At 39.8% G+C, this 27,409-nt stretch overlaps 1 protein-coding gene across 1 annotated transcript in view; it reads left to right on the top strand.

The window, feature by feature from the left end:
- The first annotated feature begins 6,779 nt into the window (after positions 1-6,779).
- The window catches only part of opn7b (opsin 7, group member b), a 50,163-nt gene continuing 29,533 nt past the window's right edge, over positions 6,780-27,409 (top strand). The window contains exon 1 of the mRNA XM_079558523.1: positions 6,780-6,961. The gene's annotated coding sequence lies outside the window, so the exon portion shown is untranslated. The remainder of the gene's footprint in view (positions 6,962-27,409) is intronic.

The following is a 27,409-nucleotide window of genomic DNA, read 5'->3' as shown; positions in this document are numbered from 1 at the left end:
CGCTTGCCTTAAGCGCTGCCGACTACTCTTCTCACTACCCTGCGTGCACGTGTGAGACCAGAGCAGGTTGCACGGCCTCATTACTATCTAGTTTAGAGCCACTTTGCCCCTTTCTTGTTAACTTGTTACTGACCCTGAGTGGGGTGACACTCGGGGTGTCCAAACAGAATCCAACCCAATAGACACCCCAACTGTGTGTGGTTTGTGTTCGGCATGGTAACAGTGCTAACATTCCAGGTGCACAGCAAGAATGTCTGATTCCCGATCCTTGTGCACAGTGGAACAATTCTCGAGCAAGGTGTTGCCCTCTGCTCCTGACAGGTTGCAAAAGAGGCAAAAGTCTCTACAGCAACAATAAAGTGTACAAATAAGAATAGTTTAAGGAATACAAACACTGCTCTAGCTCAGTATGTTCTCTATATGAAGGCCCAATAAGTTGTGAATCTAAAAAAAGTGTTAGCATCTTGATTTATGTCCCTCTCTCCACGATTAATATTCTTCCGGTTTAAAATGTTGGATAATAAGCATGACCAATCAAAAAGAAATCAGTGCGAAATTAAAATATTGTCCTTTTGTGTTTGTAGTGTATATGCCGAATGTAGTTGAGTTCTGCTGTTCTTCTGGCAGCTGAATACTTGATTGATCGATTGATTGTTGTTGTGTAAAGTTCCCAAATGGTCTGACCTTGCTTATGAATGCGAACAATTTAATCAATATGTTTGGACAAGACTGCATCATCTGCCTTTGTCTCCACTGACATAAGTAAGTAAGTAAGTAAGTAAGTAAGTAAGTAATCTTTATTTATATAGCACCTTTCCCAGGCAGAGGCCACAAAGTGCTTCACAACACAGTAAAAGCAGAAATTACATACAATATAAAAAGGGGTAAAAACAACGCAGAAATCATAGCAGCCCAAAAGTAGCTAATTAAAAGCTTGAACAAATAAATGTGTCTTAAGTTCGCTTTTGAAAGAATCAACAGAGTCAATAGAGCGCAAAGACATAACAGACAGAACGCATATATTAAGTCATAATGTTCACTTTCACTACTCAACAATTAGATTATTTATTATGTAGCAAGTGCAGAACTCTAATCAGAGATAATAGATCAAATATTCCAATCTATTTTCATGGTTATTATGGTAAAAGATAAAAAATACAACCGCAATTTTGCTGCATGGTAAGGCTCGACTGAAGAGACTGCCATGTTCATGTATGTTGCTATAGATTTACAGTATATAAGGGTTAAATAATAATACATAAAGAGACACTACACAGTACACAATGCAGACAATATCTCCCTGTGACCTCCACCTTAATCGTGATGTACAATTTTCAGAAATGGCAGCTTTTATATACACTGAATTGAAACCGCAGTCCCAACCTGGAATCTTGACCGTGACCAACAGGCACACACTTAAACTTAAAAGCCATACGAGACTTAAGAGAACTGTAATTTTGGATAAAAGTCACAGATGCTCAGTGTGGTTTGTTACTGGCATTTTACAATCAGTGAGGAGGCTCATTCATATTCATTGGGGGAGATCCTCGTGGAGATGCATAATGCTGGCCCTGATTATAAGCAATTATGACTAGGATGGCAGGGTCAATCAGGGGAGACTTTTTATATCTGGCATTTTCACATGGCACTTAACTTCAAAACCACTGAAAATGTTCCATCGGGGTTTAATGAGATGCAAGCAGAAGTGCATCTCTGCAAAGAAAGACACAAATGTATTCAATGTATTTACACTGGTGGTGGGACTCAATAAAAATGTTTGATCAAGTTAATTACAGGGTTGGTAATGATTAATTCCTCGTAATTAATCACATTTTAATCCAGCAACATTTTCAACTAAATGATGGACGCATGAGCTTGACAACAAATATATGTTAATCTGTTAAAAAGGGGGTATTATGCTTTTTTCAATCACATAGCACCAGTCTATATCACACTACAATGATGACGAAACCTTCTGTTGGTCTGTAAATGCAGTAAATTAGAATAACTGCCTTGTATAAAATTGCTCTCTCAAAATGGCTGTAGTGAATGTCTTGGCTTCTAGGCCTCTGTCTCTTTAAGAACCTCTGACCCTTTCAGACACGCCCCCTCCACACGCTGTCTGTGGCATCAGTGGGGAGGCGGTTCTGCTGAGGAGCAGTGGTTGGTTACTCGGCTGGTGACGAAAGCTCGGAGGCGTCTCCAGGAGGTGGGGGCGTTCCTAGGAGGACTCAGGCAAAACCTATCCCTAAAATGGCTGCCATCAGAGTTTTTACAGATTACTCAAAAATACGTGAATGTGTCAGAAATGTGACAAGGTTTAATCCACCAAAGAGAGCGTTTCCACAAATGAGGAATGACAGGACACCGGCTTAAAGTTATATAAGACAACGTTTATTTACAATTAATTAGGTCAGCCTAGATAAAAATGGATAAAATAGAAAATCCTTCTACTCTAAAAGTCCTAAAATGTGAATCGGCCTTTAACTGGAATCTAGGAGTAGGGGAAGCGCTTCTCCCATGCGGCTCCTTGTTGGGTGGGGAATCTGCGGCCGTTCCCCTGACGCTCCTTTGTCCGCGGCACCTCCACGACGATTCCTGCAGCTTGCAGACAGCGCCGTGGATTGAGACGCCTCTGGGCTTCGGTGTCAGTCGGCCTACTGTTGGTGGTGCGCTCCCGCTCGCTTCACCCGCCGGCCTCCCTGGGGTTCCAGGCCTGCGCAGAATTCCGTCCCGCAGTCCGCTCCGCGCCAGCACCGCACCCGATCGGCTGTGTGGTCCTCGGTCACCGTCGCGCTGTAGACGGGGAGAAAACGCTCAGGGTCCAGCACCAAACACAAAAAATCCCTCACGCACACACACACAAGTGCAATCGGGCCGCGTCCCTTTACTCAGCTATAGCGCGCGTTGAATCCCACTCTGGGGGTATGCGTCCCTCCGTCTCCCGCTCCTCTTGGATCACGGTCTGGTTCCTCTCGTGGCGGCCGGACTGCGGGGCTGTGGGGCGAGGAGAGCGCGCTCAGTCACCAGTAGGCTATCCGCGTATAGATATCACTCTACTCCCACAACAAGTGGCCCAGCTGTGAACGTCCCTTTACTTAGCTGTAGTGCGCGTTGAATCCCACTCTGGGGGTATGCGTCCCTCCGTCTCCAGCTCCACTTGGATCCCGTCCCCGTTCCTTCCGTGGCAGCCGTGTTAGTAATAGCACGCGTCGTCGGTTCATCCGCGTCCTCGTCCGTGGTCCGTCTTCCCTTCTCCCCGTTTCCTCTTTCCTGTTCTTTTCTTCCTCCCCTAAGCTTCCTTCAGGTGAGTTTATATTCGGTGTCCAATGAGAGGTGGCCAATGGGTAAGTCAGGGGTTTACCTGGGGGCGTGTCTTGGAAGTCTGAGCGTCATTGGTTAAAGATGGCCTACACAGAATTCCTATCAAGTTGCTTAGTCCATGCATATACAAAAATCACAGCACTACAAAATAGCTCCACCACAGGAGCAGTAGGCGCCTATCCCCCAAAAGGACTACTCTGACAAATGTGCCAAGGCAACACTTCAGGCATGTTTTTAATGAGGGAATGACATAAAAACATGATGTAAAGCTTGAAAAAGTCGATTTTGCATAATACCCCCCTTTAAGTTATTCAACAAACTGGTTGGTGCAAAGTGCTGTTAGTATAAACTTTCAAGTGTTTCAGGAACTCAGAACTATTGTATTGTAGCCACAGCTGCCCAGGGGTAGACTGTCGAAGGTGAGTCTGCCAATCTGTCCCATCCGACCACCACCAACCACTCACTCACACACTACATTCACCCAGCCGTCCCATCCAAGTACCGACCAGGCCCTTCCTGCTGCGCTCCGAGATGCGGCCTGGCGACCAGTAACGTCCCATCAGTGTTTCGCTGTCAGCCGTGTAACCTTGAGGTATTTATTTATTTGTGTGAGACACCGCTAATCCCTCATAGCAGAATAACGGGTCACGTGGGGCTGCTGTGAAGATTTGCTGAATACCCCCACCCCCCATTTCACCCAGCAGTGCACACTGTCCCATCTGATAAAGCACATGGGTCGACAAATCAAACCATCTGCTGATTCAAAACATTACAATATTTGTCCAGCGCATTTGAAAAGCAGATAGAAATTCTGCTTGTCATAATTGTGAAGAGGAATAAAAAGATATAATTGTACAAATGTGATTTATTTCTTCCTTCAAGTCTTAACCCCACTGATAAAAATGTGTGTGGATTCTTTTATTCGCAGGCGGTGAATGCACTATGGCCATGTCACATTCACAACACATGATGCTGTACTGCCCCAGGGCTTGAGACTTTTTTCACTCGGGTCTGTACTGATTATCTACAGCCTCTTCATGCTCTGTCCCCAGATACATTATACACGAGCAGCTTCAAGTCACATACTTCCTGCTAAAAACATAGAGACAAAGCTTTTTTCACCTCCAGATTCCACCAGACGATTATTATATAAGAGAGCCGGCCCGCCCCACTCTGCTTCTGCCTATCCCCGAGGTACTCATCTTCTGGTTGCTTTCATTTCAGGAATACCAGAGAGAAAAGCCCGTATTTTAGAAAACTAGATTATGGGGGACAGAGTAAAGAGTGCACACTAAATTGAATATGCAAATGTTTTAATTATTTAAATTGAGCGAGCCACAAGCAAATTTGCACCCTGCATTCATAAATTACAAGGGCTGGTAACTATAGCTTTGAGACAAAAACTAATCCATTTGTAAAATGACCAAAATTATGAAAAATCTTATCTGAATACAAACTTTATTTATTTATTTTTATCAGCTACTACTGTATTATTTATTAATGATTCCTGCTCATTAACTGTCCGCTGATTTCAAGTGCAAATGTAATGTTTAGCTGATGTGATTTCATTTTGTTAACAATAGCTGTAAACCTCACCCTTCTCAGTCCAGTACCTTGTTTTGCTGGTCTGGTTTTCCTTTCAGCAACTTGCCTGTGTTGTGTTTGCCTAAAAATAATAAACATTCATTCTGCAGCAATGCTGGTGTTTTCTGCAGCAGAATGAGTAGAATGGTCAATGTGGATCCCTCTGCTCTGTGCTGAAAGGCACACACAACATGGTCAAACTGTCTACTCATGTTTGTGAAAGCCAGTTTGATCTATCTTATATAGAGGGTATGCACATGAAGTCATAACGCTCAACACAGAGAGTGGCACTATGGAGTTGTGGATGTTTTATTTGATTTTGCCACTGGACTGATTACTTTTCTACTTCTGCTAAATGTTCTATTGAGCCGGATACATGTGCTGAAGATCCTACATTCAAACTATTTGAATTACTTATATATACACTTCTATATACGTCTTTATAAATAAATGCACCATCCTATCAAACTATGCAACAACATTGAATTATAGTTGCCACCGACTTCTAGTTGAGAATTCACCACTCTGTTTTTAACCTTTATCACTAAACTGAAATGAAGCTTTGTCTAGATACCATATTTTTTCCAGGGGTTAAGAATATATTACTTCTAACCATTTTCATTGGTTCCATTTCATAATGGCACTATAAAAAAAAGATGAACCCACATGAATACCAAATAACATTCCTTACTCTCCGCAGAGCCCCCTCTCTCTGCAGAATGCGTCCTACATTCTAGCGCTCTGATGAATGGATGCTGTAGTAGCGTCACCTGATAATATAACTCGTATATGAATCAAATCAATTATGGTCACACTTTGCTTCACGCGCTGCCTGTACACGGACGTGGAGACAGCTGCTCTCATGTCTCCTGCCTCAGTTTGTCTCTCTGAATTACGCCCTCGGCCGATCTGCCTGTGCCCCGGACACTGCGCTCTCACAGCAATGTGCCTTTGCTAGTGGCAACAAACTGCTCTGACTGGAGCAAAGATTAACCATGACATTCTGCTTGCACTTGCACTTCAAAGACCTAGAGAGCCACGGACTCTTCAGCTGCGAAAACCCGCACAGCATACAGTACTGCGCCCTAGTCAGGGTTCTGATCGGCACAGCAAACTCTCAAAAGCTCTGTGCTAAATGCAACTTCTTCCTGATCTCTGGAGTGAAAGACAATTTGGTCTTTTCTTATTCATGTCATTTCTTCACTCACTGTACAATTCAATACACAAATGGCTCACGTATGTTTCCTGTATAGGCCTGCTAAGATAATGACGACTCAAGATTGTTCTACAAATGCTAGAATAAACTGTTTTCTAACAAGATCAAGCACAGAAGCAGATGTTGTGATTTTGTTCTATTCACAAATAATACCAAAAGAGAGCGTTGCTGCTGCCAAACCCTTAACCTTCGCACTCACAACTGTCCCTAGAGCATAATCCTCGCCAGATTGATTATGTGAATTTGTGAGCACTCAAATCTCATGAGATGAAATACCAGCTGTACTACAGTATGCATTCTGCAATAAGGCGTTATCCCTTTGCTTATTTGTGTTGGTATGGGTCCCCTTGGCTTCTTCTGCTTACAATCTCACTTGGCAACATAAATACAGAAACAAATGGAGAGGAAGAAGCATCTGAAACATTAACGTCTGACAGCGAGGTGTGAGGAAGGGAGTGCAGAGGAGAATTTAAGTGTGGAGTGGAAGCTCAGCTGCAAGAGGAGACTGAGGAGGAGAGAGGGAGAGAGAGAGAGAGAGAGAGAGAGAGAGAGAAGGGGGAGGAACCGCGTGGAGAGGCAACAACCAGAAGCAAATGAGCGCTACAAAGCAGCACAGCGGCATGTCTGTGTCTGTCCAACACATTTGTGCTCAGCTGTTTCTGGCTCTCTGAATGTGAGCAGCTCCGCACCACTTTTTTTCCAACAGAACAGCGGTCCGCAAGCCCTGGTCCAGCGCCCTGGCCCACATGAGTGAAGCAGAAGGTTTGACTAGATCAGGCTTGGTCTCGATACAACACTCATGAACTCCAGCCTCCGACGGCAGACCCTCTCACTAAGGTAAGAGCCGAAAACTTTTAGTGTCAAGTTACAACCGTGGATGTTTGTTATTTAGAAATGAGTTGCATCGGGTCAACTGTGTGGTTAGAATAAAGAAAACTGTTTAAGGGTATAACCTACTATACTCACTATATGTTTCAGGAGATTACTGGCTAGTTGTGGGCTCCATAACAAAAGAAAGAGTTAAGGTCCAAACAGGAACATTTAAAATAAACTTTTAAATCAAAGCATAATAATGAGCATGATTTTTTTTTCATGACAATTATTCATTACTGCCTATTATATCAAAAGTGTTTCCAAAGTTGTATTGTGCAGTTCTTGACTTGACTTTTAATTCACGGCGTGCACATGTGACTGTACCGCGCTGGGGATCATATTGCCGTCTTTGCCGGTGTCAATTTCATAGTTTATTGTGGCAAGTCAAACCTGCCTTACCGCTCCCTCAGTCACATAATGAGCTTTCCCGTATGAGCTTTCAGAGGAGAACAACTTTTGATACAGCTATTATGGCACATAGAGCGCATGTTTTTGGAGGTGGACTGGATCATTATAAGTTTTTTCCGAATTAGCCGGGATTCATCATGTGGCTTAAATTAGAGCTGACATAACAGTCATGCTGATGTACTGCACGTTATACAGTACATGCGACCTGCAGCTGTAGTAGAAGATGGTGTCGGATCTGGATGGGTGGGGGGCGGGGGGCGGGGGGGTTCACTCTCCTCTCCGGGCGATCGTAGCGGATGTTATTTGTTATTCATGTTCCCCAAATCACAACCGGGCATTATTAAAACATTCCCGTAAGCTGTTTTCACAAATAATGCATAATTGAGCATTCACACAGGCTTTTGTAAGTAAAAAAAAGTAAAGTGAAGTACAAACTTTGATCAGATAATGGTTAAGCAGATTAAGTGCAGAGAGAGGCAGTTTATTCAGCGGATAATTGAATACACCAGCCCACATTAGTTACAAGATGAATTGATACGTTTGCAATTCATTCCCGTGGTTTGCTGTGGAGCTGGAAAACATCATGCACACGCAAGATTTGTCAGAGAATGACAAGTCAGAGGAATTTAAACAGATTGAGGAGGGAATTTAGAATCTAGCATTAAAACCATTCTTTCTCACTTGCTTATCTTTCTTTTGGCAAAAAACACCCTACTTCTTTCCCAGAATGGTTGTATTTGTCGCTCAGATCGCTAACAAGGCATTCATTTGCATATCTTCTGATAGTGAATAAGAAGTCATATGAAAGTTAAATTTATTAAGTGTCCAGTTCTCAATCAATCACTTTTCCAGTAACATTTACATAATCATTGTGTGGCTAGAGCTTCAATGCATTAAAAAGATGAAAGAAAACACACAATGAATCACTCCATTACGACATTTGTATGCACAAGCTGAACTGAAATGATCCATATGACATTTGACAAGTTTATGATTGCCATAATTGTACTCACAAAGCAATCACCATACTTATTAGCTATGCAGAAAGATTATGAATTAAACCACTGAAGGTGGCTGATTCATCATAATTACTCTTCCTGACATGTGATTGAGGGAGGAATAAAAAACAACAATTGAGAAATCGAATGGAAATGATGTACCTCTTGGTGCCCGCCAGTAAATAATAATATGTTTTTGGATCGATCAGTCCCTGTCATTGACCACCAGAATGTCCTCTGTTCAAATCCAGCAACAAAGGTATACATTTGGTTTCACATTTCCAGGAATAGACTAGGGCTGGTGGGAATAGATGCATTAATACTAAATTGGACTAAATTGAATCTTAAGTACATTCAGTACTAACATACTGTACATTTGGGGGGAAGCTGTTTTGATAATAATACATCAGTTTTATACTGTATTGCACTCCTATGGTATGTGAGGCTGTCAATCTGCACCCTCGTCCCCTACGACCACCGCCATTCACACACACCACACACACGCACACACTGCATTCATATACATAGGCTTGGTGGGTGTCTTGCCCAAGGAGAGCCAGGATTTGCCCATCTTTGGCTCAAAAACTATCTACTGTGTCCAGTACGTAGATATAGCATAGAGTGGAATAAACACCTATATGTCTACAAAATAAAACGTTTAGCATAAAAGTAATGCTGTATGTGAAGGTTCAAATCCTCTTTGAAAGGTAGTGATGAACAGACTTGAAAAGTGTTCAAATGTTCTTGTTGCATCTATAAACACTGTGTTTTTGTCCCATAGAAGTCAGTGCTTGAATAAAAATTGCTTGTTTTGTATTCGATGCCTCTTACACCTGACAGTTCCACATCCAATAGGAATATCTGTTATGTGGAATTGAGTGAGACATTTTTGTAGCACGCGTGAATGGCTGTTTTGACCTGTCAATAGAGCTGTAAGACTGAACTGAAAGCTTGGCATTTTGGACCTGTGTGGTTGTGGATTCAAGATGTAGCTGAATGATTGATGCGAGTGAGAAGAACCTTCTCATAAACAAATTATCACAATATTATCAGCCTCCAAGCATAATGTCTGTGTCTTTTATACAAACAGAAGATTCATTACCCCCGTTCTGAGTTCTAAAGTGATCTTTTTATTTTTTATCATTTTTATTATTATTATTATTATTATTATTATTATTATTATTATTATTATTATTATTATTATTATTATTATTATTATTATTATTATTACTGACAATAAGGCACTTACTTACTTACTTATTATTTAAAAAAATCAGTGTGGGACAAACACTGTTTCTGAAATCGAGGTCGACGACACAAACGCATTAGGAAACCTTGAGGATGGTTTGTCATTATTTATTTTTTGCTGGGGCCTTGTGAAAAAAGAAACTTGCTATTTATTTATTTATCTATGTATGTGAAGATTTCATCGCCTGTATTTTAGCATACACTTAATTAAAATCGATCTTATTAAAATTGATCACACACAAGCTATTTATCAGCTTGTGTGTGGCACTTAGATAGAAATAAGAATAAGACACAGACATCTAAATTATATTTGTTGTTATGTACAAATGTACCTAGTTTGTATCATTCAAGCCCGTTTGAGTATTGCAGTGTATTAAATTCTTTCAGTGCGTCTCCTTCGAGCTGCTGATGTCCCACCATATAAGGTCATACAGTAGGCCCTCCTCAGTACTCCCCTGATTATTAAGTTCATGAGCTTTTATCTGATCATTTTGAGCACTCAAGCTACATGCAAAGCATACAATGCTAAACTGTGGCTCTCCAGTCCATGTGCCCTCTGCTGGCAGCAATGCTGTTTTGTGTACACACTTCAGTGGTTCTTCCATACACTATTGTAGTTTAAACATTAAGTATTTTAAAGAGCTTGGATCATTAGAAATCAGTTCATAATTCTTGTAATGTATGTCACTGTGTAAAAGTCATCATGTAATTGACTTGTGCTTTGAGGAGACAGGGATGGTAAAGGTCAGCTCAGTGTGCAGGGGCGTATAATGAATGAATGAAGTTACAGTAGCGAGAGGGAAAACAAGCACGCATGTCCCTGTTGTCATTGTCCCTTATACGCACAAGCTCTGTCCATCAGATGACTCATGACAGCAGGCGCTAACCACAGTCCTGCACACAAGGATATTGTCATCAAAAATGTAATAACACTCTTTACACATGTACTGCCATATGTAAGCTCAGAGAAGACTTTCGATAGGAAAGATAGAGAATGGGATTGTGATAAAGGTTGCAAGATATATCAAAATTATAGCAATTTTCAAAAGCTACCAATACATGTACCCTGTTTCAGCTGGGTATTATTATAAAACCTGCTTACCCTATAGTTTAGACCGTTCAGAGTCTAGAGACTATGCAATTCTCAACTTGAATGAGAAAAATAAATAATTTTTGCAGTGAATGTGGCTAAAAATACATGTGGACGACCAGCCAGCCACTCCTACTTTCTGTTCAAAAGCAGGAGAATCTGGATCTTTCTCACTGCATGAGAAGGATCATCATAAATTCTCCCACAAATTTGGTGCCGACCCAATCACAGATGCTTATAAATATTCCGTGTTATTCAGAGCGAACAACTTCTCTCTCTTTCTGATAAACAGTTCTTATTCCGACTGTTGATTCTGCAGATGCCCATGCAGTTTCTTTCCCTTTTCCTGTCTTCTCTCATATCTTTGTTCACATTGATCTGGACAGACCATGTTTCTCTAATTGGTGAATCCACCAGTCAGCCACTGCAAAGATAATACTGGGTCCCAGACTACAGATGTTTGCAAATGTCAGAGAGAAAAAAAACGATGGTGTCCGACCAGGTAGATGAAAAATAGGAGTCTGGATGTCTTGTGCAGGAGAAGTTTATTTATCATGAGCTCAGGACATTGCACTCGTCTGACCGTATACGCTTCCACAAGATGAGGGAAATATACAGTGCCTGAGAGCAATAGTTATAGCTGTACAACAGAGATGGTACAACGGCATGACCCAATATGATAAACAGCTATTTAATTTTATTCTCTTGTAACGGTAGAGAAGTTTAAAACCTTTGACTTAAAAAAACAAAAAAAACATAAACACCTTTATTTCAATTATAAAGGTTTGACTTATCAATATGTACAAACACTTGACTTTTATTGTTTCATTGAAGCTTTCATTCTAAGGTACATTCAATAATTAAAATGGTTTGATTTTGCATATGTACATAGAGATAATATTTTGACCTTTACAAAAAAAAGCAATAATGAGCTCTCCCCACTGCAACTCCTGCTGCGTGGGGAGAATACATTACACATTCCCCTTGTCCACTTACTTGCACATGCACATATCTAATGCACCTTCATGTTGTGTGTTTGGTGTTTGCGCTCCATTTTTTGCTTGTTAATACTGCAGGCTGTGCAGATGTGTTTTATGGATACACCCCCCCGTTTGTCCATTGACACAACCTAGTTCTAATTCTAAAAAGAAAAAATGGGCATTAAAAGTAGAAACATGACTAAATGATGGTGCTTTTGCTGGCTGAAGTACAGAGTATATGCGTACAAAGTTTCTTGGGAGATGGCCTTGATCACCTTACAGCGTTACATAAGGACAGGGACATGTGACACAGGAGAAATGTGCCAGGAATGTTCACCTTACCCACTGAGAGGAAGTCTCTGGATGACAAACAGATGACATTTGTGATCTCTGAACTGTGGAGGCGAGTGATGACTCCTATTTGGTAGCGCATTGAAGAGTGCCTTGTTTGCACTAAATAACCAGCCTTTCCAGTCTACTTTGAATAACCTCTTTTGAAGTCGGTGTTATGGTTTAACTAGTTGTTTGGAGGGAAACAAAGCAACCCCTTGTCCCTGGGTAAAGATGTACACGCCGACCTGCTGTCATGAAACCGCAATGCGTTAAAGGTTTACTTAACTGTCCCCAGCAGTGCTGCAAACCCATCTCCACCATCTCCAAATAGAGCCAGGTTCACAGTCAGGTGTATAATGGAGGATTAACCTTTGTTCACGCCTTCGGTTATTAGTATTTTTCCATTATTTATATGCATAGTTGCATACGCTATTCCTTTCCTGAGCGTACAGTGTATTTGACTTGTCTTGCGCTCATTTCTGGCAGCTTCAGTTATAGCCGGGGGTGTTGATGCTGAGTCCACTTGGCACGTTACTGGATCAGTCCCAATGCCCTGAGAGTCACGACGCAAAAACACACTTGTTATGCCTGGGGGTTCAACTATGGGCTGCCGATTAGCTTCTGTTGATCAAAGGAAGGTTTGAATCCCATTGGAAATCATGGCCGCCCCAGGGACCAGAGCTGTGAGGGGCGCAGAGTCCAGAGAATATAGCGTGTTGCTAATAGACTTGGGGTTAGCTCTGTTATTGGAACAAGAGTCAGGATTGTCCTAATCCTCCGCAGTCGACATGTTACCTCCTGGTAGCTGAAGCTTACGCTATGGTGTGTTTTCAAAAAAAAAAAATCCATCTGTAAAGTATGCTGTTCTACCTCTGACTTTGAGAACATGAGCATTGCACGAGCAGAATTTAAAAACCCCTTGTGTGCTCTGTACACTATTTATACAAATCTCCGTCTAAGTCAAATGAAAAGCCATCGGGATGCTATAACTGTGAGCATCCGCGCCACAATCTGTCTCTCTACCCAGTAATAATAGGCCACTTTTACTGAAAAGGTAGTTTTCTTTGAACATTTAAATCTGTATGCACGTAACGTGGCACACAGCTGGAACAAAGAGGGAGCAAGACACAGATTAGGATCCGTTTAAAGAAAAAAATCCCTATGTTCTATAGTCTGCATACTCCTCCATATGCAAAGATACTTATTCTCTCCATTACAGTGACAGTGGGTACATCATGAGATGCATACATATTCATTTACACAAGTCTTTGACAGGGTGTTGCAGATGTTAATCTTTTAAATAGGTTGTACCTGAAAACAAGGTTACAGTAGCAGTTAGGCAATAAGACGTTTTTCTTAGCAACTGATTCAATCTATATGACTTTTATCAGTGGGTGGTGAAAGTAATCCTTGCTTGCATCAACCCCAACAGAACAAAGTTAGCACGCAGTTTCGAAGGGTGCACATCTTCGATGTGATAGGAACACAACAGAGATGGACCAGCTCGTTGCTTTTTGGGTCTTTAAGGAGGCATCTGGCTGTGGGTGAACCACTAATCACTTGTTTAGTTTGATTGTCAAAGAAGTTTTCAGACAGGGATTGTTTTGCTTGGCTAATTCATCAAAATGGATAGCATTCAGATGACAAAAAATAAAAATAAATAAATTAAACATTGTTCCTTTTATGTCTAGATAATAAAAACATCTGTTTAATTTGACTTACAGTATGTAGTAGTAGTATACAGTATGTTTGAACTTCTTTGTATTTTAATTAGCTGTTGCGGCTCCTTTCCTAACTGGGACAGTCACTTGAAGAATTCATGTTGGTGTTAGTGTCTTGCTTCATATCCCAGACTGGTTGGAGTTGCATGTTGTTCTTCCCATGTTGGCGTAGGTTTCCAGGTGCTCTGGTTTTCCCTACAACTAAAAACATGTACAAAAGGTTTGGAGGCCAGGACTCCCTTGAAAAGTGAGACATTCCTGGCTAAATAAAATGTTTTTGCACTTCAACATGCCTGTTGAAGTGCAATTTAGTCATTAATTTATTGATTGATTTATTCTTAGATAAATGACTTGAGGTTTCACTGGAGAGTAATCTTCTCAAGTCACGTGCTGCCAATTAAGTCATGAAATCAAATAATGATTTAGTCAACAATCACATGGAAATGAATTAAGCGAGCCAAAGTCTGGAGTCAACCTAAGCTATTCCTGTCCAGTGAGCTGTGTGAAACTCTGGGCCTATAAATAAACAAATTCAATGTATCAGCACCACAGTTATATGGCTTTGAGCAGATGACGATGAGCAGAATTTTTAAAATAGCCTCCTGCAGAGAGCCCACTCCCAATGCTTACACAGTAACACATTAACTGCTCCATTACATTCACTCACATTCAAGTTTTCTTTGATCACATTTGTCTAATTTTAGTCCCAGTTGTATTTATTTGTTTTATATACTTCCTTTACCCTTGAATTACCTTTTATATGTACACGCTATAATCTGACCTGAGTTTAAATCCCATACCTGACAGTTTTAATGTCCTCCTTAGGTTTCCACCAGGGGCTCTGGTTTCCCCAATGTCCAAAAACATGCTGGTTATACACTGCGTTAACAATACTATGCAAATTGTATTTCAGTGCCATGAAGGCACTGAAATTAATAAAAATTTCAATGAAACTCATGGATGGTATTGTGTCTCAGGGCTCTTTGAATCACTGACATTAATCTCAGACGCCTGTGGTGATTAGTTGTCAGGTAAGCCCAATTAAGGGAAAAACTACTGAAAAAGGGCGTCAACCATTATGAAGCATTGGAATATGAACCATTTTCAAGCAATATGGGAGAGATGATCTTTCTGCTGATCAAAAGCATGAAATAGTTGAATGTCTTGCACTAGGTGTGAAAACCTTTGATATTTCATGAAAGATCAAGCATAATCCTCGTACTGTTAAGAGATTTGTGGCTGATTCAGAGCACATGGGTTTGTGCAGATAAAGGCACAATGAGGACGGTTTCTGCCAGACAAATACATCAGATTAAGAGAACAGCGTAGGGCCCTTCCATCCAGCCTCCCCTAAACTGTTAATAGAATGCTGTCTGAGATTGAGCCCTGTGACACAAACCATCCATGAGCTTCATTTATTTTTTTCAATTTTATAATTGTTCACGCAGTGTATTGTCACAGCAGCTCAAGTCTATTCATCAGACAATTGTGTTGTACAATTGAATAATGACAAATAAAGCATTTAACTTTCTTTGTGTTCAAATGTCATCGCGACAACGAACTGACCAGGGGAGCTCTCTGCAGATGCAGATTTTATTAAGGGAGATCAGTTGGTTTAACACATCCATTGCCTTTTTGATATGATGAAGAAAATACCTTTAGTCTTATTCATGTCAGTGGTCGTAGTGTAATGACTGATCACTGACTGAGCTAAAAATAGTACCAAGTTTATCTTGTGTCCCCTGTTTGGCGTCTCCTTGCTGAAGTGTCACAAACAGTGTGTTTAAAAATAAATGTACGATTTCAACACTGAGCCTTGGACAAGCAGCTGCTTTCCCTATGAGTGTCCACAGCAAAACATTATGGGCCTGACTTACTAAGCCAGGTGCTCAATTTGTACGAATTATAATTAGCTCTTGCAATTTTAGAGTGTTTTGCACCTCATTTTGTCATTAGAAACTGTTAATATTATTTTGGTGCAAATCTGATATAAATGAGTTTGTGCTGTGGCCTTTTAGTGTTTATGAACACACTATTTATTTTGCACATACCCATAATGTCATAGACAGGATAGTCTTAGTTTAACTAAGGCATTTAACATATTAGAGCTGGAGACGGGAGAAAAAATGTCCTGAAGATCATTTTTTATACAAGCAAGATGGGATTTGGATTAATAGTTTCAACGACTAAATGTGAGTAAAAAAAATGAAATGGGTGTTGAAATTGAATTTTGAATACGACAGGGGCCAACTTTGAAGCACTGCCCCACGTAGAGACTGGAAAAGGTGTTTATACATCAGCTTGACTTACTTACAAATTAACAACTAATTTAAACAAAAACAGGACCTTTCAAATGTGTACAAAAAAACATTATTTTAAAAGTTTTTATTTTTTTATTTTTATTACATTTTTTTACTATAAGATGTTTCTCAGCATTTACTCCATTAATGGTTTCATTTTGACTCACATGCACAGTTTTTCTGGACCATTGTACCCGCTGGTGGTCACGTCTGAAAAAAGGTTTGGTTCATATTGCTATGGAATATGCAATACACAACATTTAGTATTCAAATGAAGACTGTCTTTTTACTGTGTGGGCATAGCATAATTTACCTCTGAGCAAAGATCCTTTGACACTGACATTGACATCTGCCAATTGTAATACCCTGCAGACCAAGCGCCTGCAGTGCTCAATGCGCTCTTCGGTGTATGTGCCTTTATGTCTGTCTCTCTAACATATCCCCACGGGGATCTTACTGAATGACAGGCTTAAATGCCAACTGTCCTCATCATCATGTGCTATGCATTACATTGTACAGTCAGTTCTTATGTACAACAGAGGAAAAACAAGCTCTCACTCACAAGCACATTGATAAAAATATCCACCACTAACACTGCTTTAAATAACATGCAGGGCTTCGGTGCATGAGGACAGAGGGACAAACAAATCATTCAATGTGACATTGTTATGCATTCCCAGAAGTCACAAACATTCACATTGGAATTCATGCCAAGTTAATATGTAAAATTCAATTATAGCTAAGCACTCTATTTATCTAATAATGAACAATGATCGCACCCTTGACAGCCCATATAACCTCCTCGTAACATTGCTTCAAGTGTCCTCGAGTTTGACACCAATCTCTAACATTTTGATAGGCCATAATATTGCTTTTCACCTTGAAGCAAATAGCTTGTGGTAATATCCTAAACGATAATACTAGAGCAAGCCAAGAAAAGATCATTAGCCATGACAGATGTAGCTTTAGGGCACCAGTCTGACTGAGTGATGTCATCTGACATTTACATGAGAAATGAGTTAAATGCTCTTTTTTTCCCAGGATGGGCTCAAACTGGCTTAACTTAACCACAAGGGGCCTCAGAGGAATACATGTTTTGTATTATTGAGTATTATTGATTCCCATTGGTTTTGTGGCTCAGTGGATTTTACCCCTGGACATAAAGATATCAGGTTGGGTGCAAATCTGGAAAATACATTTGACATTACATTAAGTCTGTGTTCTCCTTCATAAAGATTTCTGTTTGTTTTCCTGTAAAGATAACTTTGTGGCTACAAAATGATGTAACACTAAATCTTCAAGGTCTTGCCTGATTTGTCAGCCTGTCCTACAAACAGATCCTTTCCTCGCCTCCACTTTAAACTCCTTCTTGGTAACATCTGCAGAATATCTCACCCTGTCTTATAGCAATCATGAGTGACAGGAGGGTGTTAGCCAAGCTCACCTCCATCATTGACAACACCTCCCACCCACTGCACGGGACTGTAGAAGAGCTGAGCAGCTCTCTCAGTGGCAGATTGAGACACCCTCAGTGCAGGACGGAGCGCTACCGCAAAGCCTTCATCCCCACTGTTGTCAGACTGTACAATAAGACTGTAAAGTAACATGTGCAATAATCTCTGTTAACTCTGAGTGATCTTCTTGAACGCCGACTGTAACAAGTGAATTTCTCCTTTGTGAGATCAATAAAGGATTATCTTATTTTACACCCCACACTTATCAAATACCAACGCTCCTCTCTCCATCAACATAAACACATATGTTTGCTCAATCTTGTCTGGATTTCTCTCTCAGCATTCAGTACTAATAGCAGTAATATTTTTTTAATTTATTTTTTTGCTTTAGCATTCTAATTGTGGGATTTAGTAAAAGGCATCTTCAAACTTTACAGCTTATCAACTTGAAGAACTGAACCAAAGCTCCTTTACAATATTACCTCAATCCTACCTCTTCAATCCATGACTAATTGTAGAAATGTGAAGTAAATTGTTTTCTATAGACCCGATTTGTTCCGCTTAAGACATTATATATGGTTTAAATATGAGCCCGTGTCTTTAAGCATGTCAATTTAATGCCCGACTTCTCTCATCCACACTTCTTAGACTCCCTTTGAACCACCATAAAGCTCAGTCTCGCCTCGTGTCTCTATGCCTGATCTTTCACACGGCTTTCTATGACGGCAGACACAAGTATCACAGCAGTCGCCTTATGACTTATGTCCATTCATAACGGATGCATTATGTCATGAGAACACACAATGGTCAAAACACAAATCAATCAGTCATCAAACAGTAAACCAACCAGGTTATGGATTCACATCCACACTTTCGATTGAAACGGTTGCATTCAACATCAGAACCCTTTAAAGAGCCCATAGTTTACTGTTGTGGTAGAGGACAGGTTACTGGGAAATATGACCTTTTATCTGTCAAAAAGTAATGTTTCGACTCAGTATATTGATAATAACTGCCTTGGCACCGGAAACAAAAAGAGGCACAGAGTTGTCCCTGTCAAAAAAATATCTCATTATAGCCTCACAAAGTGATGCAACAACAGACCACAGCATGGTTCTCAAACTAAGAAAGTGCCAGTAACAAAATGTATTATAAATGATATAATAATCAACTGAAAAGGAAAACAAAAGTTCTACATTTATCTGATATAACCTCATTCTTTTTGGTCTGTGCATTTTTGCATTTTATTACCCTGGCCTACGCACAAGCGTGGATGCTCAAACCGATGCGAAAAGCGACTCCCCTGCACACTGGCGGTTAGAGAGAGACTTCCACAGACGTGTTGGTTGTTGTCAGCTGAAAAGACAAGCCACGTACACAAAGCTTCTGACGACGCAAACTTCACGTGCTGCGGATGTGTCAAATCATCTGTCGACCGTTTGAGAGAGTGGTGAAAGGAGGTTTCATGAAAAAATAAAATCCTGCTTTCAATTGGAAAACAGGTTCAGGTTTAACCTTTCTTCAGAACAGCAGCCTCTTCTGTTCAAGGTCAAAAAGACCCCAATCTCAAGGGCACTGTCATGGTAATGAGTCAAAGATACAGCCCAGCTCAGGTCAATGCATAGTTAACGTAGCGAATACCAGGCCCCATGTATTTGTGACCCAATCCCTAATAAACCAGATCAGTTTCAAAGTTTCTGTTTGATTAAAGAGGGAAGAAAAGAATTACAGATTGCTTAGAGTGCAATTTACATGCCTCTAACTCATATGGAAGCAAAAACATAAAAAGACTTTCTGCAATTAAATCATTTCAGCAATGAGTTGCAATATTCTTTCCCGAGATGACTGTAGAATCAGTGTTACATCACAAAATTGAAGAAGAAAAATGAATCGTATCTCAGCACCAATTATATGTAAAATGACAGTGTTGAAACACTGTCATTTTACTGCATGGACGAGGAGCTGCAGAGCGAGATTGAAATAATCTTTGAAGAAAAGCAGCTTGTAAAGGATGATGATGTGTGATGACTGTAGTATTTAAAAATGGACAGCGCTCCAAGAACCAAGAAACACCGTCTGTCGTCTCTGGACAAAATAAATAAATAAATACATAGAGTGAAATATGAAACTATTTCGTGGTTGAGTGTAGCTTGTAAGGCAAGATTTGAATCTCAGTGGTTTATTTAGCAGGTCTTTGAATTACAAAAGACATTTGTTGATGTTCTCCATCTTCTACACACGGCAATGATAGATGATAATGAAATAAACTTAAAATAAAAAAATAATCAAACTAATGTTATTCATTCTTCTCTTCACGCTACACTAGAGATGACAATAATCTGAAAGTCTCTCCGGTTCTTTATACTATAAACGTCTTTTGTTTATAAGATCTCAAAATATAACTTACAGACCGGCCACTTTTCTTTTCCATTTTACAATGTATAAAAATGGGTTTTAAAAACACAACGGAGGGCACAGCTAACTCCACTAAAGTAATATGAAGCGCTGTGATGAAGTAATAATGTTTGCACTGATTGAACGAGATTTAACCAGTATTTGAGCAAGCTTAAACCAAATACTGTGGACTCAGACGTGGATCAGCGCATGAGGCATATATGGAGCGTTAGTCGACTTTACAACGGTGAGCTGGACTTACCAACGTCAAACAAAAATATCTGTCTTGGTATGATTGACAGCAAGACACCACTAATGCAAATCATTTTCAGTGCATGTGGCTCCGTCTGTAGGCACAAAAGTGAGGCAACGTGTGTTCTATTAACTTTGTGAAAGATCTCACTCGTCCAGGAGTTTTCCATCATTTTTCCATCCATTTACCAGAACTTGGTAACTGTTTTACCTTAATAAATCCTTGTCGTAGTCCCTCTGGGGGTGTTGATGGGATGATTTGGGGGATGAAATCATAAAGAACAAGCTAACAGGTTTAAAGCTAACTGTGGGCTAGAGCTGCAGTATTTACAGCCAAGTTTGAGTGAATAAAAAAGATTTCAATTGTGTCATTGTGTCATTGTGTCATTGAGTCGTGGCACAATGTACAAGATCCCTTTGTCTTTTCTGTCAGCGTAGTATTTACTCTCACGGACAATTAATGAGTTAAAAAAAAATGGCTAACATGCTACAACACCTGCAGTTGCGCTTATGGCCTCTAGGGGCATGAGTTACTTAATGTGCATATGAAATCATAGTTTTTGATCTATCCCAAGCTCTAAAGCGCATACTCCTTGCAGATGACACAAATATATTTAATAGTAGTGGTAATTGTAATGAGCTTAGAATGTGAACAGTAGCCGCAAATATTAAATAAAACTAAAGCAATGATGTTGGGTTGTCTTACATTTATGCCTGAACAGCAAACAATGAAAGTGCCCCAATTGAAAACATAAATTAAAATAAATATTTGGGAGTTCATTGATACAATAATAATGTAATTCATGTCACATCAGACATAAAATCAAATCTCTCCATAATATAGATAAAGCAAAACCATACCTTAATGTGCACTCCAAACCATTACTCTCTATGTTTAGATTTCCAGTGTTGTGGGATTTTCGTGGAGAGTATGAAAACTATTTATTTTTTGGAAACCTTATGTTATAAGCAATAGGAAGAACAATGTTTCCATTTGCCCTTGTCATTTGGTAAAACTGATCAATTATACTATTTTTCTATTAGAGTAAATGGATTGTGGTCATCGCTACAGTAACTCCGTGAAAATACGACAAGGGTTTTATTGACCTTTTTGATAAGAACGACCAAAGGGAAATCCCAAAGCCAAATTTTGTAAATTTCCGGCAACGTTTTCTACCCCTCAAATAAATGTTATTATCGCACCTTTTTCCTTTGTACATATCAGAGTAAATGGAAACATTGTTTTTCTGATTGCTTATTTAATAAAGTTTTCAAAAATGTATAGTTTTGATATTCTCCACAAAAAGGCGAAATTACATGCTAAACCGGGCTACATATACTATCGTATTCTACTCCCATACTTTACTTATTGTGTTCAAGTGTGGGGAAACAATTACCTGAGTACAATTGATTAATTTGTCATATTACAGAGATGAGCAATGCGAATCATTCTCTAAATAGTGGGATTAAATAAATGGTCTTCTTCCCATTTTCTGTCAGGCAGAATTGGACCTTCATATCTGCATGTAAAATAGTACTTTGTTGTTGGTGCAATATGGCTCAAAATAGGTGGCTTCTTTGTTGTTTTCCTCTGTGTCATTGCCTGAAATAAAGTAAATAATGAAATGAAAATGTTTCACCTCCAGAGGCGTCCTCTCGCTGTGGGCAGATAATGTAAGACTGGTCAAACACAGTCAGAGTGCATGAAGTGAAAGTTTACCTGTGAGAATGCAATGACTGTTATGTGATCAAATCTTCAAACAGACGTCTATTCTGGTAACGCCCACACACTGATCAATGGCCTCTGTTTGACTCTTAATCATCCGCTTTGAAACAAACTAGAAGTGATTTGGACCCTGCAGAATTCAACAAACCCCCAAACAAAAGCAAAAAAATAGGTCTCTTTCAAACATTTTCAACTTCTTCATCTTTCAAACTTACCTTACTAAAAGAAAAAAGTAAATCACACTTTTGCGTAGTGATTCATACAACAGAACAAACCATGGATCAATACTGTAGATACGAGCGATGAAAGGAAAAGCAGTCAGGGCACAAAGACAACAAAGACAAGGACATGGAGAGTGGACACAGCACATAGTTAACTACGCAGCAGTAGTTTACCTGGAGGCTCCGGGAGGATGAAAGGTCCGTGCATCGATGGAATATAGAAGAGCTTTTCTAATGCTTTTTTTCTAATGCACTTGCATTTTGAAATGTTTAAATGCCTTGTTTAGTTAAAAAAAACATTTGTATCAAGCTACCACTCAAAAAGTAGTGCCAATACATAATACACCAAAATACTCCCAAGGAGTAGTCCGTCCTCCATAGCGTCTGTTTGAAACAGTTTGGCTGCACTTATACTTGAGCTACTAAATAAAGCCCTTTTCCACTGGTAGTCCCTGCGCAGTTACCTTGCCGGTAAAGTGAATTGTCACATTATTTGTGAGTTCATAAAAGCAAGAGAATCCATCTTGAACCGCTCCTGCCTTCACCGATCGGAACAGAACCGAACAGAATAAGTTCTTGCAAGAAAGACACTAAATATCACAGAAAACATGTGGTGCTGCAACACATGAACACACAGAACTTTTTTCAAAACTGAACACAGAATGGATTTGCAGTGTTCTTGATCCAATCAGTGTGACGTGTGACCTCTCCCCGAACGATTCCAGCCGGCGCAGTCCCAGATTTATGTCAGTGCCTCTCATATTTGCCTTGGCACCTCTGAATAATTCCACAAACCCCACCAAAGGCAGCATTTGTCCACGTTGTTCTCATCATGGCTCACAAAAGTTTTCATCACTGTTCAGGAATCTGTATTCTACCGTGTGCTTCCCACGCCTGCGGTCCTTTTGCTATAGAAATGTTACACGTGAAAGACCGTACCGTGCCACGCAGAGCGGCCAAACAGAGCTGGGTAGAAGCGTACTACATGGAAGCGTGGCTTTAATGGGTCAAAATGGTACCAAAACGATTCACAGGTGGACCAACCCGATTGTGCTGAACCAAAACAGTTCAATACTTTACGGGTACCGTTACACCCCGTACCCTAGCTGGTCTTTTACCAAAGTTCAAAAGCCAAAAACTAAACAAAACCAAGAGAAGCAGGAGGGAAAGGGTGTGGCTATCTGCTAGAGCTGGGGCACACAGGCAAGGCCAGGTCATTTGTAAAGCACAGTTTGTACACACGGCAATTCAAAGTATTTCATAGTTACATATAATCACAAGCAGACAGATCAAATCAATCCATAAAACGCACAGAATCAAGCAAATAGTGCAGATACTTACTAAATACTCCGATCTCGTTTTAAGTGGGCAGATTAAACATGGCTGCATTGAACCCTTTCAACTCTGCCCGTCTTAATCAAGCAGCCCTCAAAGTGGCTTAAACAAGAATCTCAACGAACAGATGAAACTCGTCTGGGAGTCAGACAATCCCGCATCATGTGGGACCAATAAAAGCCTATGATAAATGTAAGCACTAATGTATGTAAGACACTCTCACAACCAGAGGCAAGTCGTCACATTCACTCCAATACTTCAGCGACTTTCTGAAGTAACTGTGCTTCTTAGAGTCGTTTTATTTTACGATATAGTCATATTATAATGAAGTGCCTGCTCTCTTACTTTAAAAAAAAAAAATAGTACCTCGTTCCACTGAGTAAATCTGTAAGTAGCAAAAGCTTAAAGGAGCTATACCTGATTTTACTTCTAAAAATGGAATGAAAATAATGTTATCCTCCTTTAGTATATTGCAAACTCAAATCCTTGTAGGGAAAACTGCGTGAATCAAATTCTAAAACATTTGTGTAAATTTCATGAACTTTCAGGCTATTTTTGTGAACGTGAACCCTGAAAAGTGACCGTGCAAGTTATGTGCCTATAAACTTGTCCCTGTAAAGAATTCTGGATTCTAAAAAGATTAGGAAAGTTACGAATGAGTCTGGACCACAACTACTTTTTTTAATTTAGTGGCGTCTCCTGTCATTGTTGGCAATCAAAAAATCAGGTATAGGGCTTTAATACTGAACTACAAAACAGATGTAGTTTGTGTGTTATGTACCTTATTTGTCAAAATTATTTCTTTTTAAATATTCACATGTAAACAGGTTTCTTGGTACTTAATTATTTCATTTTAACGCTGACATTATTGTTGTGATTTGTGCAGCTGTCTGGCAGAAATGAGAAGGCTAATGTGAGGAGAATCAGTCTAATGTAATTACAGCTCAAAGAGTGAACAGCATAATCAGATGTGTTCTGCTGTTTGTCACACCAATAGTATGTCATTATGAGACTGCGCACACGCATGACTTATTATTCTCAATGGTTTATATTTTTGTTCAAGTCCAGTGTTTGTGTTGCTTGTTAAACAGAAGAGGAAGCCTGCGGAGAAGGGTCGTGAACCGGCATATTTTAGCGCAGAAGTTGTTTTTAGAGAAAATTGGTGGCTGAGTGATTAACCTCACAGCGAGAAGGTCTCGGGTTCGATTCCCATAACTGTGTGGACTGTGCATGTTCTCGTGTCTGGATTTTAGTTCTCAGAGTTCCTTCCTCAACCCAAAACATGCACAATACTACCCATTGCTCCTAGATGGGTCAAAGGCAGAGGACACATTTCCTTTAGGGAACAATAAACTGTTCCTAAACGTGAACCAACTTAAGTAATATCACTGAATGCTTGAAATGAACCAAATTGTTTTGTAATGCTGTACTGAGTAAATGAGTACAGTTTTGATGGAATAAAAAGACTTACTTTTCTTTCTTCTTTGCTATAAATCACTGTAACTAATGACTTAAGTGTGGAAAAAGTGGTACAATTTGAACATCAAATTAAGAGACAGAAGGCATCAGGGGGTGGCGGACAAGGTTTATCTCTTCATTGCATCCTAAAACATGGGATTTAGGTGTCACTGTCAACATGCATCACATCAAGGTGCCCCATTCTGTGGGCAAGAATGCAGTGAGGAGATTCATGAGTACAAATACAAATTGAAATATGTATTTAAAAAGATGTATATTGCAGTACATTGTTTATACAGACATTAGGGAAAAAAGAGGCTGCTTTTTGAGCACCATATTCATATTACAGTGTAGTATGAACTATTTTTAGCTATTGCAATCCTGGGAATAGGGCTATTGTGCTGAAGGCTAGTCGTTAGCGTTACTAGGAAGATGCACTTGGATTGAGTTTGGCTAACAGTTCAAACAGCTCCCACCTCATCACAGCATAAAAATGAGAAAAATGGGTGACTGGTTCCTTGCGCTTTGGAGCAAATGAAGGTTGAAAAGCGCTATACAAGTCGGGACCATTTACAACTAGGACGTAAAAGCTCAAATATGGATGTCACCGAGAAAGTATTGTGATCCTTAATCTACACTGATTTGCTTTGTTATTGTTTTTTTGTGAGTTTGTCTTCAGTCCTCCCAAACCTGACTATTTTTGCTCAGCCAATTCTTGAGGCACAAAAACATTTGTCAGTTACTTTTTGTATTATTATGTAACACTTTGTTTTTACTTGGTTTGTTTAAGCTGCATGTAATTCACTTTCTGCAAACTGCTGAAAATAAAACGGTAATGTTTATACTTTAGTTTGGAAGGAAAAAATGCGCTCATTCTTATGATTTACCTGTAGGTCATAAGTGATTCATCTGGGTTCTGTGTTTGCTGTGAACACCTGTGGAGCATTCGTCTGTACCAGAATGATTTAATTGCAACAATTCTTGAACTTCAAAAGCAAAAATCCATCCCAGTTTCATGTTTTTTTTTGTTTTTTGTTTTTTTGTGGTTGCTGCACTCGCAATAAACTATTTTTAGTTCTACAGTTTTATATTTTCATAACACATGGAGTTTCCATTATACATTAAAACAATGTACACGTGCAAACCTTTAGTAACCTTTCATTAATAATTCATTAAATACAGTTCTTGCTGGCGGATAGTCACTGATTGAAAAGAACATCTGAAAAGAACAAGACAATTTCATCAGCAATCAGAAAGAGTTCATCAAGCTCTGGTCGAAACAGTCAGCATAGTGACGGATCAATTTAAGAGATTCCCAAGCCTGAATATCATGTGTTGCATAAGGGTGCCTTTGTTCACTTTGGAGGACACACAGATCTCTGTTGATTCACTTTAACTGTTGAAGAGTATTCAGACTGTGTTCTTGCCCAGTACTTCAAAAGTTAAACACTGCCTCAAGGCTCTTGACAAATGTATTGAATGTATTCCAGCGCACATAAACATAAGATTTTTTATTACATAAGGGAAATTTAAATCCCGTTTGCGCCCTCATTATGTCATAGGGCTTGTTAGACAATAGGCAGTATATTCCTTTGTAGTTCCGGTCTTTCCTGGCTTGTGTTACAGCCTCTTATGTGCTTCTCTTTTACTTTCTCTCCCTGGAGACAACTAACACCTGCAGCTCACAGTCAGACAACACTCTATCCTGCTGTAAATCCAGATCATACCTTCAGAGTACATTGAGATATGTGTTGCTGAGGCGTGTGGAAAAGATCTGTTTCAGGCAGCATTTGTCTTTCTAGCCAGGTGCAACCAGACCAGCGGAGACTAATAAACATCTCATGTTTTTTATGTGTAACTTATGAATTCTATAACATGTTTCTTTCATAAGAAAGTAGAGCAATAACAAGTTAGTTTTAAAGGGGAGTAACGAGGCAACTTACTTTTAAAAGTAAAGGTCAGCACACACTGCACGACTTTTATGCCCGATTTTGCAGTAATTCTCAGTCGCGCAGAATCTTCTCGAGTCGTGGCTAGTCGAAGAGAGTCGGGTCGCGTAGTAGTCACCACTAGGGCTGAACAATATTTCGATTTTATTGCGATTTTCTGCTAATAACTTTTTGTTGCAATACAATTGAATATTTACAACTCCTGTGATAACACTGGGTTAGTCACAATTAAAGAAGCCCGGCTGGTTTTCATGAGAATTTTTTTTTTAAAATCTCGTATACTAATGAGGGCCGGACTGTGATTGACAGACCGTTAGCATTAGAGTCTACAGTGAAGATCCCGCCCTTCTGCCCTTTTTAGGAACATGCTCCGTCACAGCAGGGTATGAAGAGTCTGTAAATCCTCCATGATTTCCCCCTCAAACGTAGTTGTTGTGGCAAACAGGGAGGAGTGAGGAGGAGTTGTCTATTCTTTTTACCGGTCTATGGTGCATACAGATTATTCAGCAAGTCCGAGACTCTTTGAAGATCTAAAATATTCTCAC

The sequence above is a fragment of the Gobius niger genome, assembly GCF_951799975.1.
Source record: "Gobius niger genome assembly, chromosome: 6".
Lineage (NCBI taxonomy): Eukaryota > Metazoa > Chordata > Actinopteri > Gobiiformes > Gobiidae > Gobius > Gobius niger.
This window is presented reverse-complemented; position numbering and strand designations above follow the sequence as displayed.